At 43.7% G+C, this 16,770-nt stretch overlaps 1 long non-coding RNA gene across 1 annotated transcript; it reads left to right on the top strand.

Annotated features, from left to right (window-relative positions):
* The first annotated feature begins 686 nt into the window (after nucleotides 1–686).
* LOC143998381 (uncharacterized) lies at nucleotides 687–16,548 on the top strand. Its single transcript, XR_013277894.1, has 3 exons — nucleotides 687–800; nucleotides 1,270–1,448; nucleotides 16,280–16,548. It is a non-coding gene; the product is annotated as an uncharacterized LOC143998381 (long non-coding RNA).
* The last annotated feature ends 222 nt before the right edge of the window (nucleotides 16,549–16,770 follow it).

Genomic DNA, 16,770 nt, shown 5'->3' with positions numbered 1-16,770 from the left:
TGCGACACAGGTTGTACCGGAGCAGCCACAGTGGGAGATTCCAGGTGAGCCGTGCGACTCAGGTAAACAGAGTAACGTAATCAAAACATAGCCAGAGTTCAGGAACCGGAATGTATAACCAGACAAGCCAAAACGTCAGGGAGCCAGAGATGAGCGTAGTAGAACAGCAAGCAGGATCTGGAGCCAGAAGGAATGTCAGCCAAGCAAGTCTTTAACAGGAACACAGGAGAGCGTCTCTAGAGATGTGACCAAGGAGAAGGCAGAGATCATCTGGGCTGAACGGCTTAATTAGGCAGGACTGACGAGCAGGATATTCATCAACAGGTGAGTCACTGTGGAGAGATAGGAGCTGGCAATTAGCCGACAGCTGAGCGGCCAGCTTAGAGAAGGAAGGGCTGAGCCCAGCCCTGACACAAACACTGTGAACAAGACCAGATGGAGTACATACATAAGATCATAAAAAAGTACGCAATATTTCTATTACATCTAAACAATGTGTTATTATCTGTCTGTATATGTTCTTTAAACAAGTAGCTCTAGAGATTTTGATATAAGCTTTTCTTAAATCTTTGTATGACTTGGGATTCCAAAGATGAAGGTAAATATAAAGCATATATGAACATTCTTATTTGGTCATGTTTTTGGACATTCCTTTTTTTGGAACTTATTGTTTTTTCTTCTTTCAACAGGGAGGCACCAAAAAAGGAGGCTCCAGTCAAGAGGCCACAAGGGACAAAGGGAGGATACCCTCACTTGGGCCCCAACAGGGGAGGCAACAAGGCCATCTTCCCCCCAAAAACGTAAGTGCCAACTTCAAACTCCTTTAGCCACCGACAGGGGTGATTCTAGGTGGGCCAAAGGTAATGGGCTTAGGGCAGAACTTAAGGGGTAAAAAACACTTTCTGGTTGCTGCCTGGTTCATCAGTGCCCATTAATGCAGTCTTGCCAGTGCAGATGTGGGTAGAGAGTCACGCCAGCTAGGATGGTCATCATATATCCCATATCCCATAGGAGACAAGAGTGGTGGGGGGCAACTGAAGCACTTTTTCAATGTTGGCACTTGGCACTTGTTTGCCCTCTGTAAAATGCCATCACCTTCCCTATTCTATGCTTTTTTCACAGTAAATGGTGCATGGTGGAGTCCACTAGTCAGAAGCAAACATTGACATCAGACCCAGTGCAAGGTTGGTCAACTAATGTAGCAAAATGGATGCTAGAAACAGATGTGACTTGGGGTGGCTTAATGAATGGTCTATTGTTTCTTTTTAGAGGAAAGTAAGTGTGTCACCCAGGATGTTTCTTTGGAGCCATGGAATCTGACTCTTGGACCAAGAGTTGGACATTGGACATTGCTATTGTGGTCGTCAAATCCCCTGACGCAAGTCACACGGACGGCCAAAGTGAACCAGAAGAGGAAGAAAGTATTTGGGAGCCTCTTGTTTGTGCAAGTAAGTATTCTTGGAATTTTGCTTCAAATGTGTATACATGTCAAGTGTTTAGATGTCCAAACCAAACACCCACTCCACACATTACCAAAGTATGTAGTAACTTAACATTAGCATGGAGAAGGAAGAGGTGGAAGGAGCTAGAGGTGTTGCTAGGTACCTGAGTTTGGGAGACCCAGGCACCAGGGCCAAGATTATAGAGTAGTTGCAGTGTGTGCATTGCTAGTAGTGTAGGTGTCTGAAGGGCAAACAGGTTACAAGCAACAATATACTGGGCAGGGATGGATCTAGAGTCTAGTCTCAGGAGGGGCACTGCCAGAAAATAAGGTGTACCTGTACGGCATTTTTATGCAATAGCCAGCAAAGGTACGTGTGCTTATTGGCCAGAGGGGGAGCCAATCAACGGATCTGGTGGAAGTGATGTAAACAAGGCAGATCTGCGTTCTGTCAGAGATGAACAGAGTGATCTTGTGTTCCTGCTAACCAGGAACACGGATCACTCTGTTCATCTAGTCAATCTATCCCCCCACGCAGTTATCAAGCACCCCCTAGGGACACAGTAAACTCTTTGATCACCCCTGATGTTAACCCTTCCCAGCCGGTGTCATTAGTACAGTGACAGTGCTTATTTTTAGCACTGGTCCCCAAAAAATGTCAAAAGTGTTAGTAAGCTGTCCGATCTGTTCGCCACAATGTTGTAGTCCTGCTAAAAAAAAATCACTGATTACAGCCATTACTAGTAAAAAAATAAATAAAAATGCTGTAAATCTATCCCCCATTTTGTATATGCAATAACTTTTGTGCAAACCAATCAATATACACTCATCCACATTGGATTTTTTTTTTACCAAAAATATGTAGCAGAATACATATTGGCCAAAATTGAGGAAGACTTTTTTATAGCAAAAAGAAAAAAATATTGCTTTTTTTTTCAAAATTGTTGGTTTGTTTATATCACCAAAAGAAAGTGCTATTAGTGGAAAAAGACATAAATTTTACTTACACCGTTGCATGACACGCAATTGTCAGTCAGTTACAGTAATGCAGTGCAGTATCACAAAAAATGGCCTGTTCATGGGGGAGGTAAAACTTTCCGGAGCTGAAGGGGCTTAGATTGAACAAAACTAAAAGGGTAGCATTTGTTTTTCATAAATGATGGCAGTATGGCACACAAGATTTTGCGAATTTTACACATTCATTAATTCTTTTACTCACTTTTATATAATATTCTGGTGCTCTGGTGGGGGGCCCCCATGCAGGAGCAATGGAGATGAGCAGGATCCGTTATTTGCACTGTCTGCAGGTGCAGCCAGCAGCAAGTGACACACAGTCACTGCTTCTTCCTGTGTTCACGCCGTGCTGTGGAGAAGATGGAGGGAGGAGGTGGGTGAAGCCAACACTCTCATTCAGGGCCGAAGAACGAAGAAGGCTCTGCTCTAAATCCTGGGGCTCTCCTCCACAGCAGCGGCTCCAGCCTTCTGATGTGACTGATGTCATTGGTTGCTACATGCCAGGCGGCACAGGCGTTAGCAACCAATGCAAGGGACAATAGCCAGCAGCACAGCTCCACCCACCTCCTCTCTCCAGCGTGGAGTAATGACCATAACACAGAGTCTTTGTCTCAGCGCCGCTGATCGGCTGATTACACTGATGTGAGAGAGAGACTCGGGGTCTCTCTCTCACATCAGTTGGTCGGGACTGCAATTGCCCCGTTGCCCTCCCTGGATCTGCCCCTGATATTGGATGGTATTTACTAAATTTGACTAGTAACGTAACCATAACTCACTATGTAGTGCCTCAGCCACTTGACCATCTTTCCCTTAATATTTTTTACTCTTCTTACTAGGTCATGATCTTCCACAATGTACTATTGGCATAATCAGTGCAGATATGTTGCATTGTTTGAAGAACCTGGAGCAAATCAAGGATATTTTGTGGACATGCTTGCCAAATTCTAATTTCTTCTTGCCTGGTCTGAAGTTTATTGTTCCACTTGTTGTCTCCTGTTTGACCTTTTAATAATTACCATGTTTTTATGACTTTTTAATGTGAAACTTTAGTGACAGAACTCAATGTTTCTACACTCCACTCCTCTAGCTGTGGAGGTCCCGTTTTCTTGTTTTTCCTCAGTCTAAAAAGACTGCGCAAATTACTAACAGTGAAAATTACATCATTACATGTGCTAAATTCAAGGAATCTCAAAAACATGACCAAGGTTTGCATCTTGAGGACGAGAGTTGGGAAACACTGCCCTAATGTTAATTGTAATGTTTATATTTTTTTTGTCACCTAATTGGTCCTTAACATTCCGATTTCCCCCATGATCCCATGCCTAAAATGTGTGTGGTTCCATACATATACTTTTCAAAAACCTCAAAACACACCATGTGTCAACATGTGCTATCTCCCATCACAGTGTATCAATGGACGCGCTTTGGGGTTGAAACCCCTTCCTCATAACTAAAGTAGCTCAGAGGAAGGGTTTGCAACCCTGAAACGTGTCCATTGATACCCCTTGATGGGAGATAGCACATGTTGACACACTGTGTTTTGTGGGTTTAGAAAAATAAATGTTTGTAACTACACACAATTTAGGCATGGGATCATAAGGGACATTTAATTGTTATGCCTCAATGTGTACATGGCTTCAAATTTGGGCTTTTAGAGGGGTGAGATCAGCCCATCTGAGGAAGTCTTGGGATACTAATGTCTCATTTGGCCTTCACTTTAACAAGAGAGCCTTTAATTGAAGATTCTCTGCTCTGAGGTGAGGTTCTTCATAGTAAAAGGCTTCATTAGATGTTCCCCCAGAGCAAGCCTCATCTGCCACGAAAACAAAATTGAGCCCCCAACATTCTCCTCAGCAGGTTGCAAGGTGCCATTCTGGAGCCACTTGTAGAACTCTGTCTGCATAATCACTCCTACATCAGAGTTGCACAGGGTTCTTCCCAACCTCCAGATACAGGAACTCGTAGTTGGCAGACACTACAGCTAGCATGACTATGCTGCAAAAGCCCTATAATTAAAATAATAGGAGCCAGAGTTGAATGGCGGTACAATCTGGACATGCTTGCCATTAATAGCACCACCACAGTTAGGAAAATCCCACTGATGATGGAATTGGTCTGCAATGTTTTGCCATTGCTCGGAGTTGGAATTACTACTTCTGCACATAACATTGCAAGCAGATTTGACACAAACCTGCTTAGCCAACATAATGAGTATTTAAAGACAAAAGTGGAAGGTCAACTTATCTGATCCCCCCCCCCCCCCCCCCCGTGGCCATTAGACAAATTTTAGGGGGGTAATGGGAAGATGTTTTGAACAGGTAACCCTCTCCATGAGAGCAGTTTGCATAAATAATCAGTGATACTTTGGCCAGCCCCTCTTTGCTTACGCTATTGGCAGCCCAGTGGACAGGTGAGAAGTGTCATAATCGAAAAAGCTGAATACACACTGTTCAAATTGCATTGCGCATTTTGACATTATGATTTAACCAATCAATATAATAGGAGCCAAAAAATTAAGAAGTTTCAATTTTTAGGTAATCAGGCAGGCCCTTGCACTACATGGTTTGGAGGATTTATACAGAAATATGAACACAAAACAGGGATAGTGTATGGGTTTTTTAAAGTCAGCAGATAGAGTATTTGGATCTGTTGACTTAGCATTTTTTTTTTTGGGGGGGGAGTGTTCCAAATGAGTTTGGGTCACAAAAATGGCCTCTTGCACTCTTGGCCTCTTGCCTGAATATGAGGACAACAATAACATTTGTATACATTTTAGGGGTTGCTTAGGGTAAGCATGTAGTTGACAAAAAACATTGTTAAGTTACTAGGCTAGGTGTGTATGGGCCCAGGATAGCATGCTGGGGAGGTTATTAAAGGAAAATATGCATGTAGGCCAAAAAAGGAGCAGGAAAAGCTTACAGCATGCATGAGGACAAAGAAGACATTCACAGCATATTAAAATATTCAGAATTATGTAATCAACAAATTAATACATTAGCAAACATAAATACATAGAATGTGATCTTAAAGCTAAAAACTTATAATATAGTCCTTCTACAGGACTTGAATAATGGCTGAGCAGGTCTCTGGAATGATGACTCCCCTGGGGGGAGATCCCAGTCATAAACTTGAGGTCCTGGAGACTTCTCCGTTTGCCAAGTACCGCAAGGTGGCTATGAGCCTTTGCTCTGGAGTGATGGAAAGCCTCATACATGTGTCCTGTTTCTTAATATAGGTTGACACCAATGCCAAGACTTGGTGAAAGCAGGGGTCCGTCAGCCGGAGATAAGTCTGAAAAACATCCGGATGATTCTCCTGGAGCTCCCACAGGAATGGCATATGACATAATTGCTTACGATTAAGCGACCAATTTTTGGTCCAGGAATTCCTCCTGTTCCTGGACTGGACTTGGGTCAAATGAAATAACTCCTAGTCCAATAATAACACGTTCTCTCCTCCGATTATGCAACATGGCTGGTTGATGAAAAGCCATTCAGGAATGAACTGAAACGTTGCATAAAAAGCACAAACTGAAAAGCATGAACTGAAAAGCATGAACTGAAAAGCGTGAATAAACACTTACCAAACTTCTACTAACATGAAATTAGTAGAAGGACCCCAAAGGGTGGCGCTTGAGAAATTAACTTATCTCTATAGTCTCGCAGTACGTCTAGTACGTCACTATGTTCGTCTTTGTTGACCGGCAATTGTGTACCATTAGTATGCAAGACAAGATCCAGGCACACGCCCTGAAGATAAAAATCTGACGGTCGGTTGGCCAACAATTGGATCGTGTGCACGAGGCTATAGGACCCATACACACTATTAGATTTTCTGGAGATTTTTGTCTTCAGATTTACCAAAACAATGTAGTCCAAGGGCCTGCCTGATTGCATTTAAATTTAAACTCTTAAAGAGGGATTCCACCAAAAAAAAAAAAATTAAAAGCCAGCAGCTATAAATACTACAGCTGCTGACTTTTAATAAATGGACACTCACCTGTCCCGGGTTCCAGCGATGCCGGCAGCCGAGGCCGATCGATCGCTCAGCTTTCGGCTGCTGCCACCACCATTCTAGGTGAGGGAATCAGGAAGTGAAGCGAATCGGCTTCACTTCCCGGTTCCCTACTGCGCATGCGCGAGCCGCGCCGCGCAATAGGAAATCTCCGCGCTGTCACTGGGACCCGTGTGTGTCCCAGCAGACAGCGCGGCAGGGCAGGAAATGGCGTAGACTCCCACGGGAGTCTATGTCCGGAAGTGGGTGAAAATACCTGTCTTTGACAGGTATCTCCACCCCCCTGAAAGGTGTCAATTGTGACACCGGAGGGGGGGAGGGATCCGAACACCGGAGGTTCCACTTTAGGGTGGAATCCCGCTTTAAGGTTTTGTCCTCATATTATATGGTTTTGGTAAATCTGAAGACACAAATCTGCAGAAAATCTAATAGTGTGTATGGAGCTTAACCCTAGTACACACATTGAGATTATCGGATGAATGATCGTCCGTTTTTGTTTTTTTGCATGCTATTCTCATTATCGAAACCGAAAGGGTTGCTAAAGTATGAAAATTCTCGTACAACAGAATAAAGTGTATTAACAATTAGATTATTGTTCAATCGCTTTGAAAGCTGTATTTTTTCTATAATATTCTGATTGTGTGTAAGGGGCTTTAGATAATGAGCAAATGCTCTGAAAACAATTTCCTAACAAAGTTTTTCAGGTGTAAGGCCATTTCATTTGTCTTTAATGAAATTCTATGCAAATAGAAAGCAAAAAGATGCATAGCCAGCAGCTATCTGAAGATCAGTTTCTTAGCATTTGTTTGTTAAAAGGCTTTCAACATCACCCTTAAGTTTATCAATTCTCAGCAGGCGTCTGGCTTCCAATTATCACATTCCCTTGTATGAAGGGTGTGGGGTTTGGTCCGCTAAGTCTATGGTGTATTTCAATGTATCAACGCCCCTGACTTCTGCTTTTCCAGATTAGCATCTCTATGAGGCCTTAGCCTCATCTCTGGAAACTCTTTGTTTGAACAGTCATTCATTTTCATTAAAATGCTACAGTATACCACTAGCAACAAATCCACCAACCCACATAGAAATAAAAAAGACGTATATAGCAAAACTAGGGAAGAAAGATCTGTATACATTAAAAGAGGAAAGAGTGGGACATTTAACAAGATATGGGAACCTTGGTTAAACAGGGAAAATAACTATTAAGATGAAGAGAAAAATGAAAATAGGAGAAAATGAGTAAAATGGAGGAACATGTGGAAAGATAAGGGGCGGAACTATTGAAAATAAATAAGCTCTCTTTAACCACTTTAATACCGGACACTTTCACGTTCTTTCTGCCCAGGTCAATTTTCAGCTTTCAGCGCTGACGCATTTTGAATGACAATTGTGTGGTCATGCAACACTGTACCCAAACAAAATTTCTATAATTTTCTTCCCACACATAGCATTTTAATTAACCTCTAGCCACCCGCCGGCCGTCATATGACGGCCACGATCACACACACGCGTGATCGTGTGCGCACAGCCCTATACCTTTGGTGGCGGTGTGTCATGGAGACACCGTTTGCCACCGAGGGGGGTGAACAGCCATTGAGCATGGCTGTTTACCACGTGATCGGCCGTGATGAAGTCATCTCTTCGGGGGTCTTGTCCCCCTCTTCAGTTCTTCTTGCCGGGCCTCCGGCGCTTTCTTCTAGCTCTTTTACAAGTGGTGGCCCGGTCTTCTGTCACCGCCTTCTGTTCTTCTCTTCTTGAGCTGTTGCCTCGTCGCTGTCTCTGGCCACAATGACAGGCAACTTATATAGGGACATTGTCTGATGATGTCCCCGCCCAATATGATGTCACAGTCTCAGCATCCTGTGGACAGAACAGAAGGCGGCGACAGAAAATCGGGCCACCGCTTGTAAAAGAGCTAAAAGAAGGTGCGGAGGCCCGGCCAGAAGAACCGAAGAGGGGGACAAGACCCCTGAAGAGGGGGACAAGACCCCGAAGTCAGAAGAAGAGGGCAGTGGCGAAGAAGAAAGCCGGGCTCCTCCGCTAGTAAAAGAGCTAGCAAAAGAGCTAGCTTTTCGGACCTAGGGGCGTTTTTTCGGTGTAGGGCTTTCCCTTTAACTCCATACCAGGTGATGGGGCCAACGACGCTTCCTTCGTTTGAGCCGCGCTCAAAATGAGCAGACTTTTATCCGGGTGGTAAAAGTCCGTTCATTTCAAAAGTAAGGCGGACTAGCACACACACGGCCGTATTGTCCGCCGGACTGCGAGTCCGGGGGACATATTTTGGTGCAAAACTACTTTCTTAGTCCGCTGGACTTTTGGGTAAAAAAAAGTCCGCCAGAGCCCACAGGGCTCATAAAGAACAGGTCCACGGCGAACAACCTTCGCCGTCTCTATCTCAATATGCAAATACCCACCGACAACCAAGGCAACACAACAGAGCTATCCTCTCGTTAGATGCCGCTAAGGCGTTCGATAGCATCGAATGGGAATACCTATGGAAAACACTAGAAAAATTTGATCTAGGTGACAATATAATTTCTTGGATCAAACTATTGTACAAGGAACCTAGAGCCAGCATTAGGATAAACAACACCCTATCACCCCCCTTTGATCTACACAGGGGAACTAGACAGGGGTGCCCCTTCTCACCATTGCTTTTTGCTTTAGCCAAAGAGCCCCTGACAGCCACCATAAGAGGGAATCCCAAAATAACTGGATTTAAAAGGGGGGAATTGGAGGACAAGTTGGCGCTATATGCCGATGAAGCCCTCCTATTTCTAGGCAATACTTCTTCATCCCTGGTAAAACTCATGGAGTTGATTCATACATTCGGGGTTTAGAATAAATTGGAAAAATCCACGATACTGCCCCTAGACCCACTAACAGGGCAATTACCCCAGTCTGCTTTACAGATAAAAATAGCGAACAAATTTCAATATCTAGGCATCATTATACATCCTGATCTGACCACATATATTAAGCTTAATATAAAACCGTTGCTCAAACAATTCCATGAAAAAACAACTAGCTGGGTTAGGTTGCTGCTCTCTGTGGTTGGCCGATTCAACTTAATAAAGATGGTATGGGGCCTACAGATACTTTATGCACTACACAATGCCCCCATATGGATACCCATACATGTATTTGAGAGATGCAACACCGTATACCACACCTTGATATGGAGAAAACAGGTACCACAAATTAAATTGGAAACCTTACGAGAGGCAAAAGACTCGGGTGGCCTTTTTATTACTTTATGGCAGCCCAGCTGCAGCACTTAACAGGCTGGCTCCATCCTGAGCCCTCTGATCCCATTCGTAACATTGTGGGTGCCCAGACTTCGGGTGGGGGACTTGTGGAGTGCATGGAGGTGGGAGAAATGGGAGCACTGACTCTGTTTCCTACATTACTGCTCATTGATAAAATATGGCACAAAACTAAACAACATTTGCAATACACTGGCTATACAAACTGGTCCCATATCTGGAACAACCACAACTACCCAGAATTAAACAAACTACAAAGCTTTACTAATTGGTCGAGGTGCGGAGTGAATTACATTCCACAGTTATACTGTGGGGGTATACTCCATGACTTTCAATCGATCCGCACTGAATTTGGGTTACCCAATACCTCATTCTTCCAATACCTGCAGCTGAGACATGCGATAGCGGCACAGGCTGCGACATCCACTTGGGAACTGTCTAGGCCTACAGTGCTTACACAATTGATTATGTCGTCATCCCGGAAGGGTCAAATTTCATCCATTTATGGCTCCCTTCTGGGTCATATATCCAAGGCAATGACTTTACCTTGTAGAGTTGGATGGGGTGACGACATAGGGCATGTCTCAGAGTACCTGTCACAGTCCAACTGAGTACACGAGTACCTGTCACAGTTCATCTGAGTACCTGTCACAGTCCATATGAGTGCCTGTCACAGTCCATCTGAGTACCCGAATACCTGTCACAGTTCATCTGAGTACCTGTCAAAGTCCATATGAGTACCTGAGTACCTGTCACAGTTCATCTGAGTACCCAAGTACCTGAGTACCTATCGCAGTTCATCTAAGTACCCGCGCACCTATCACAGTCCATCTGAGTACCTGTCACAGTTCATATGAGTACCAAGTACCTCTCACCACCCTTCAGAGTACCCGAATATCAGTCACCAGCCCATCAGAGTACCCAAGTACCTATCTGTAGCCCATCAGAGTACCCGAGTAATTGTCACCAGCCCATCAGAGTACCCAAGTACCTGTCACCAGCCCATCAGAGTACCGAGTACCTGTCACCAGCCCATCAGAGTAACCGAGTACATGTTACCAGCCCATCAGAGTACCCAAGTACCTGTCTGCAGCTCATCAAGTCACCCGAGTACCTGTCACCAGCCCATCAGCCTACCCGAGTACCTATCTGCAGCCCATCAGAGTACCCGAGTATCTATCTGCAGCCCATGCCTCATAGAATATACATTGGGGCATTTGCTTTCCAAAATGAGGTCATTTTGTGGGTAATTCCACTGTCCTGGTGCTCCAGGACCTTCAAAGGTGTGATAGGTAGGAATGAAATGAGATGTGTAATTTACGCTCCTAGAACGCTTGAAGGTGCTACTTCAATGTTGGGCCTCTGTATGTGGCCAGGCTGTGTAAAGGTCTCACACATGTGTTATCGCTATACTCGGGAAGAGTATCAGAATGTATTTTGGGGTGTAATTTTTGCTATATCCATGCTATGTGTTAGAAATATCTTATAAATTGCCAACTTTGTGTAAAAAATATGCGTTTTTTTTTTTTTTACACATTTTCCAAAAACTTCTGGAAAAAAATGAATCGTTCAAAAGACTCATTATGCATCATAGAATATACGTTGGGGTGTTTGCATTCCAAAATGGGGTAATTTTGTGTTTCCATTGTCCTAGTGCTCCAGGGCCTTCAAAAGTGTAATAGACATGTGTCATTTAGGCTCGTAGAACGCCTGAAGGTGCCACTTCAATGTTGGGCTTTTGTATGTGGCCAGACTGTGTAAAAGTCTCACACATGTGGTATCGCCATACGGGTAATTTGGGGGGTATTTGTACTTTCCTGACTTGTTATGCTGGCCATACACAGTTAGAATATCGTTTGGAAAAAACTTTTGCAAATTGTAAAATTTGTCAAACATGCATGCGAGAACGCCAACATTGTATCAATAGATGCCTCCCAATATTGCACATATTAGCGATCGATAACAACATCAATAGTACACTTGCCCTCGATCGATTATATAAGCAGCGGAAATGTGCATTCGCTGTCGATTTTTCTAACTATTTCCGTTTGATTACACTACTAATCGTTCGAAAATCAATCGTTTTTGCGAAAAAAATCCAACATGTTGGGGGTTTTTTTCGCCACAAAATTAGCATGTCGAGAATTGAAATGTAACCACTAACGTTTCGAACGTCAAACGACCGAGCGTAGCGGACCTTTTTCCGAACGATATTCTAACTGAGTATGACCAGCATTAGTGTCTCAAGAAATGAGATACACCTGATGTACTGAAGGCCTGATCAGATGTGATCAATTTTCAGTGATTGGCACCATAGTTTGTAGACTACAACTTTCACAAAGACCAAATAATATACACTAATTTGGGTTATTTTTTACCAAAGCTATGTAGCAGTATAAATTTATGAAGAAAAAATACTAATTTGCAAAATTTTATGACAGAAGCAAAGAAAAAGCCATTGTTTTCACAATATTTATGATCTTTTTTTATTTATAGCACAAAAAAAAAAAACACTAGTGATTAAATACCACCAAAAGAAAGCTCTATTTGTGTGAAAAAAAAGGATGTGAATTTCTTATGTGTAGTGTTGCATGATTGAGTAATTGTCGCTCAAAGTGTGAGAGTGCTAAAAGCTGAAAATTGTTCTGGGCAGGAAGGGGGTGTAAGTGCCCTGTGTTGAGGTGCTTAACAAATTAAAAAAAGACCAACATTTTAGAAAAAAAATGTTTTTCTTCGTTTCTGTTATAAAATTTTGTTTTCTCCTTAACTGACGGCACTGATGAGGCAGGAGTGACGGGCTCTGAGGAGGTGGCATTACTCATAAGGTGGCACTGATGGGCGCAGGTCAGGAGGCACTAATACGCAGCACTGATAGGCGACAATGATATGCAGCACTGATATGCAGCACTGATGGGCACTAATAGGTCACAATGATGGGCACTGATAGGCGGCATAAGTGGCGTGGGGGGGCGGGCCCCGGCTCAAAATTAAGGGGGAAAAAATCCAGCACCAGACATCCCACACACCAGCTCCGTCCTGCTCAATTCAATTTTCTGTGTCCCCTGCGATCCGGCCGCCATATTTAGCATCAGCTGGGTGGCTTGTGATTGGGCAAATAGGGTCATGTGCAGCAGCGGGGCTGGCCTGTCCTTGATCGTGAGTGACGCATGTGCGAAGGCCACTTCTGGAGTCCCACCTCTGATTCACTTTGAACCACCGCCATCTTCTCCTCCTCCTTTCCTCCTGACTGTCGCTGGATCTGGGACTCAGGTCGGATCATCGAATCATTCCTCATTGGTTATGGCAAGCAGTCAGTTAGTCAGTGTGGCAGAGTCAGGCAGACAGTGGTGCACAGTGTAGTGGGGAGTGAAGTGGGCAGTGGAGTGTAGTAAACAGTGGACTGGAGTTTAGTGGACAGTGGAGTGGAGTGAAGTGGATAGTGGAGTGGAGGGGAGTGGGCAGTGTAGTGGACAGTGGAGTGGCATGGACAGTGTTGTGGACAGTGTAGTGAACAGTGCAATGGACTGGACAGTGTAGTGGACAGTGTAGTGAAGTGTAGTGGACAGTTCAGTGGAGTGAGCAGTGTAGTGGACATTAGAGTGGACAGTGGAGTGAAACTTTCAGTGTAGTGGGCAGTGTAGTGAAGAGTGGCGTGCGCAATGTAGTGGAGTGGACAGTGGAGTGGCAGTGTTGTGGATTGGGCAGTGTAGTGGAGTTTAGTGGGCAGTATAATGGACAGTGGAGTAGGCAGTATAATGGACAGTGTAGTGGAGTGGAATGGGCAGTTTAGTGGACAGTGGAGTGGACAGTGTAGTGGACAGTGAAGTGGACAGTGGAGTGTAGTGGGCTGTGTAGTGGACAGTGGAGTGGACAGTGTAGTGGAGTGGACTGGACAGTGTAGTGGGCAGTGTAATGTAGGTTAGTGGGCAGTGGAGTGAACAGTGGGGTGTAGTGGAGTTGACAGTGTAGTGTATAGTGTAGTGGAGTGGAGTGAAGTGGACATTGAAGTGGAGTGGAGTGAACAGTGGAGTGGAGTGGAGAGTGTAATTGACAGTGTAGTGGAGTGGACAGTATAGTGGAGTGGAGTGAACAGTGTAGTGGAGTGGAGTGGACAGTGTAGTTGAGTAGAGTGGACAGTATAGTGGAGTGGACAGTATAGTGTAGTGGAATGGACAGTGGAGTGGAGTGAACAGTATAGTGGAGTGGACAGTATAGTGTACTGGAGTGGACCGTGGAGTGTAGTGGAGAATGGAGTGGACAGTGTAGTGCAGTGGAGTGGACAGTGTAGTGTAGTATAGTGGAGTGGACAGGTAGGTCAGTGGAGTGTAGTGTAGTGGGTAGTGGAGTGGAGTGGACATGTAGATCAGTGGAGTGGACAGGTAGAAAAAATAGAGGTCGCACCAGCCTAGTGCATTATTCCAATTTCATATATTTATTGATAAAAACAAGGTAAAAACTACTTACAAACATGTGGAGAAATATTGCTTGTAAGGCCTTGAGGCTCTGAGGAAGAAGCCAATATTTCTCCACATTATTGTAAATTGTTTTTACCTTGTTTTTATCAATAAATATATGAAATTGGAATAATGCACTAGGCTGGTGCACCCTCTATTTTTTCTTTTTTTTATGACTACTAGGATATCCCCTATCCTGGAGGGCAGCAAGGCCATAGAAACTATCCCTTGAGTAGTGGACCACCCGTACATCACACCAATGCACAAGAGTGTTTGTTGAGTGGACAGGTAGGTCGGTGTAGTGGTCAGTATAGGAATTATGTAGGTCAGTGTATAGGTTAGTGCAGTAGTCAGCATAGGAATCAGGTAGGTCAGTGTAGAGGTCAGCATAGGAATCAGGTAGGTCAGTGTAGTAGTCAGTATATGAATCATGTAGGTCAGTGTAGTGGTCGGCATAAGAATCAGGTAGGTCAGTGTAGTGGTCAGTATAGGAATCATGTAGGTTAGTGTAGTGGTCAGTGTTGAAATCAGGTAGGCCAGTGTACTTGTCATGAAAAGATCCACCCGTTGGTGGTGCTGTTGATCTCTTGGATTGCAGTACCAGTGTCCACCAGCAGGTGTCTTCTAACACCCAGGGCCTGTAATAAGAGGACCTACCTCCTGGTGGCACTATTGGATCCCTGGACTGTAGTACCAGCGCCCACCAACGGGTGTACTCCGGCAGTGTGGAGCAGACAGCACCTGCTGCGATCAGCTGTTACGTGAGGGTAATCAGTAGTCTTATAAATACCCGGCAAGCCCTAACATGCTTGTCTTGGTATCACTCTCTCTATGTGCCGTGGAACCTGAACCGTGGAACCTGAACCGTGGAACCTCAACCTGGACTTTGTATCTACCTGACCTGTTCCTTCCTGATTCTGAGCCCATCCTGGACCTGTCCCTCTTGTCTCCTGCTACCTAGATCCCTGGTAGTCCACTGTTTGTTTTCACTTTCCTTTTATTTATAATAAACACATTGTTATTTCACTCACATGCGTTTTGGGTTTCCTCTGTGCAGTCCACACAGTCTGGTCTAATCACTCCCTGACAGTACTGGTCAGGTAGGCCAGTGTAGTTGTCAGTGTTAAAATCAGGTAGGTCAGTGTAGGGGTCAGGCAGGTCAGTGTAGGAATCAGGTAGGTCAGTGTAAGAATAAGGCTGGTCAGTACTATTGTAGGAAAGGAAGGGACTCAGGGAGTGCTAAAAGTCCTCAGGTTAGGGGACCCAAATTACTTGCCTTACCCGGATGCTGACAACCAATGGGCGGCACGCTACACCACTGGGCGGCACTGATGGGCACTAATAGGTGACACTTATAGGCAGCACTGATGAGGAGGTACTGACAGTCATTACTGATGTGCAAATAAAAAGAAAATCACGCTGACACAGAATAGTGAAGAAAGACGATTGCAAAAAACAGTCATGTGCTGTAAAGTGTAACAAATAATAAAAATATGCAGTGCTTACAACAAATGAAGCCCATAAATTAGTGAATCAATAATATAAAAAAATTAAACGAAAAACCATCCAGAAATTAATTTATAAGGTTGCGAAAATCAAATGTTCAGGAATTTGAGAAAAATCCACCACGTGATCCACCACCCGGTCTAAGATGGACTCCTACCAGAGCTACACCACCGATTGTAGCGCTACGCCCCCCCCCCAGGAGCACACACAAGCAGCTTATCCTATCATATGATGCCACGAAAGCATAACTGAGCCACCTTGCGAATGTTATTCAGCAATAGTGCAATAGGGAAGTGGTTAAGCTTCTTTTTTTTTTTAAGAAGCTGGAACCAGAGGATAAATGATAATGAGGATATAGAGTGACAAACGATAAATGTGATGTAAAGATATATAATGATATAGGAGAGGTAGTGCATTACAATTATATAAGTAAAATGTCTATGAGATAAATGTGATGAACGTATGTGTTTGTAAAGGAAAAAAAATTCTAAATAAAGATTACATGATTTAAAAAAAAAAAATGCTGCAGTATAATAACAAACCCAATTATTCATACATTAACATTTTTGTTTCTTTTTATTTTCCAGAGAAAGGGACTAATAGCAGCCTTTGTGACTTTGTCTGGTCTGAGGTTGGGGAGTGACAGAACATGTGGTTGATGCTTTTACTGGATCTGCTGTCCTGGCAGGGAAACAAGCTGCCTAAGCAACTTTCATCTCAATGTTGCAACAATAAGGCTCCATTCACACAGACAATATTTGCATGATATCTGTTGCTGAAGTTGCCTGAAACTTTCCTCATTGTTTTGCACAGGCCTCTTCATCACGTTACAGCAGTATGAAACCTCCCCCAGTGATGCATCAATAAATAAATGGATTTATACGAGGTCTCCTTGTGTTTTTATCCCTTTTATAGATCATCATTGTGGGGTATCATTTAGAATTGTATATTCATAGAAATTTTTTTTTTGGTCAATTTAATTTCAGAAGATAAAATGGAAGTACAAACAAAACCTTTTTTATGTTTTGGTGAATGATGCATTTTAAAGCCCGGTATATTTTTTTTATGCAGTTTGACC

This window comes from Lithobates pipiens, unplaced genomic scaffold (assembly GCF_037356315.1).
Source record: "Lithobates pipiens isolate NorthernLeopardFrog02 unplaced genomic scaffold, aLitPip1_a1.2 Scaffold_19, whole genome shotgun sequence".
NCBI lineage: Eukaryota > Metazoa > Chordata > Amphibia > Anura > Ranidae > Lithobates > Lithobates pipiens.
Note: the sequence above shows the minus strand (reverse complement) of the source record. Positions and strands in the feature narration are given on the sequence as shown.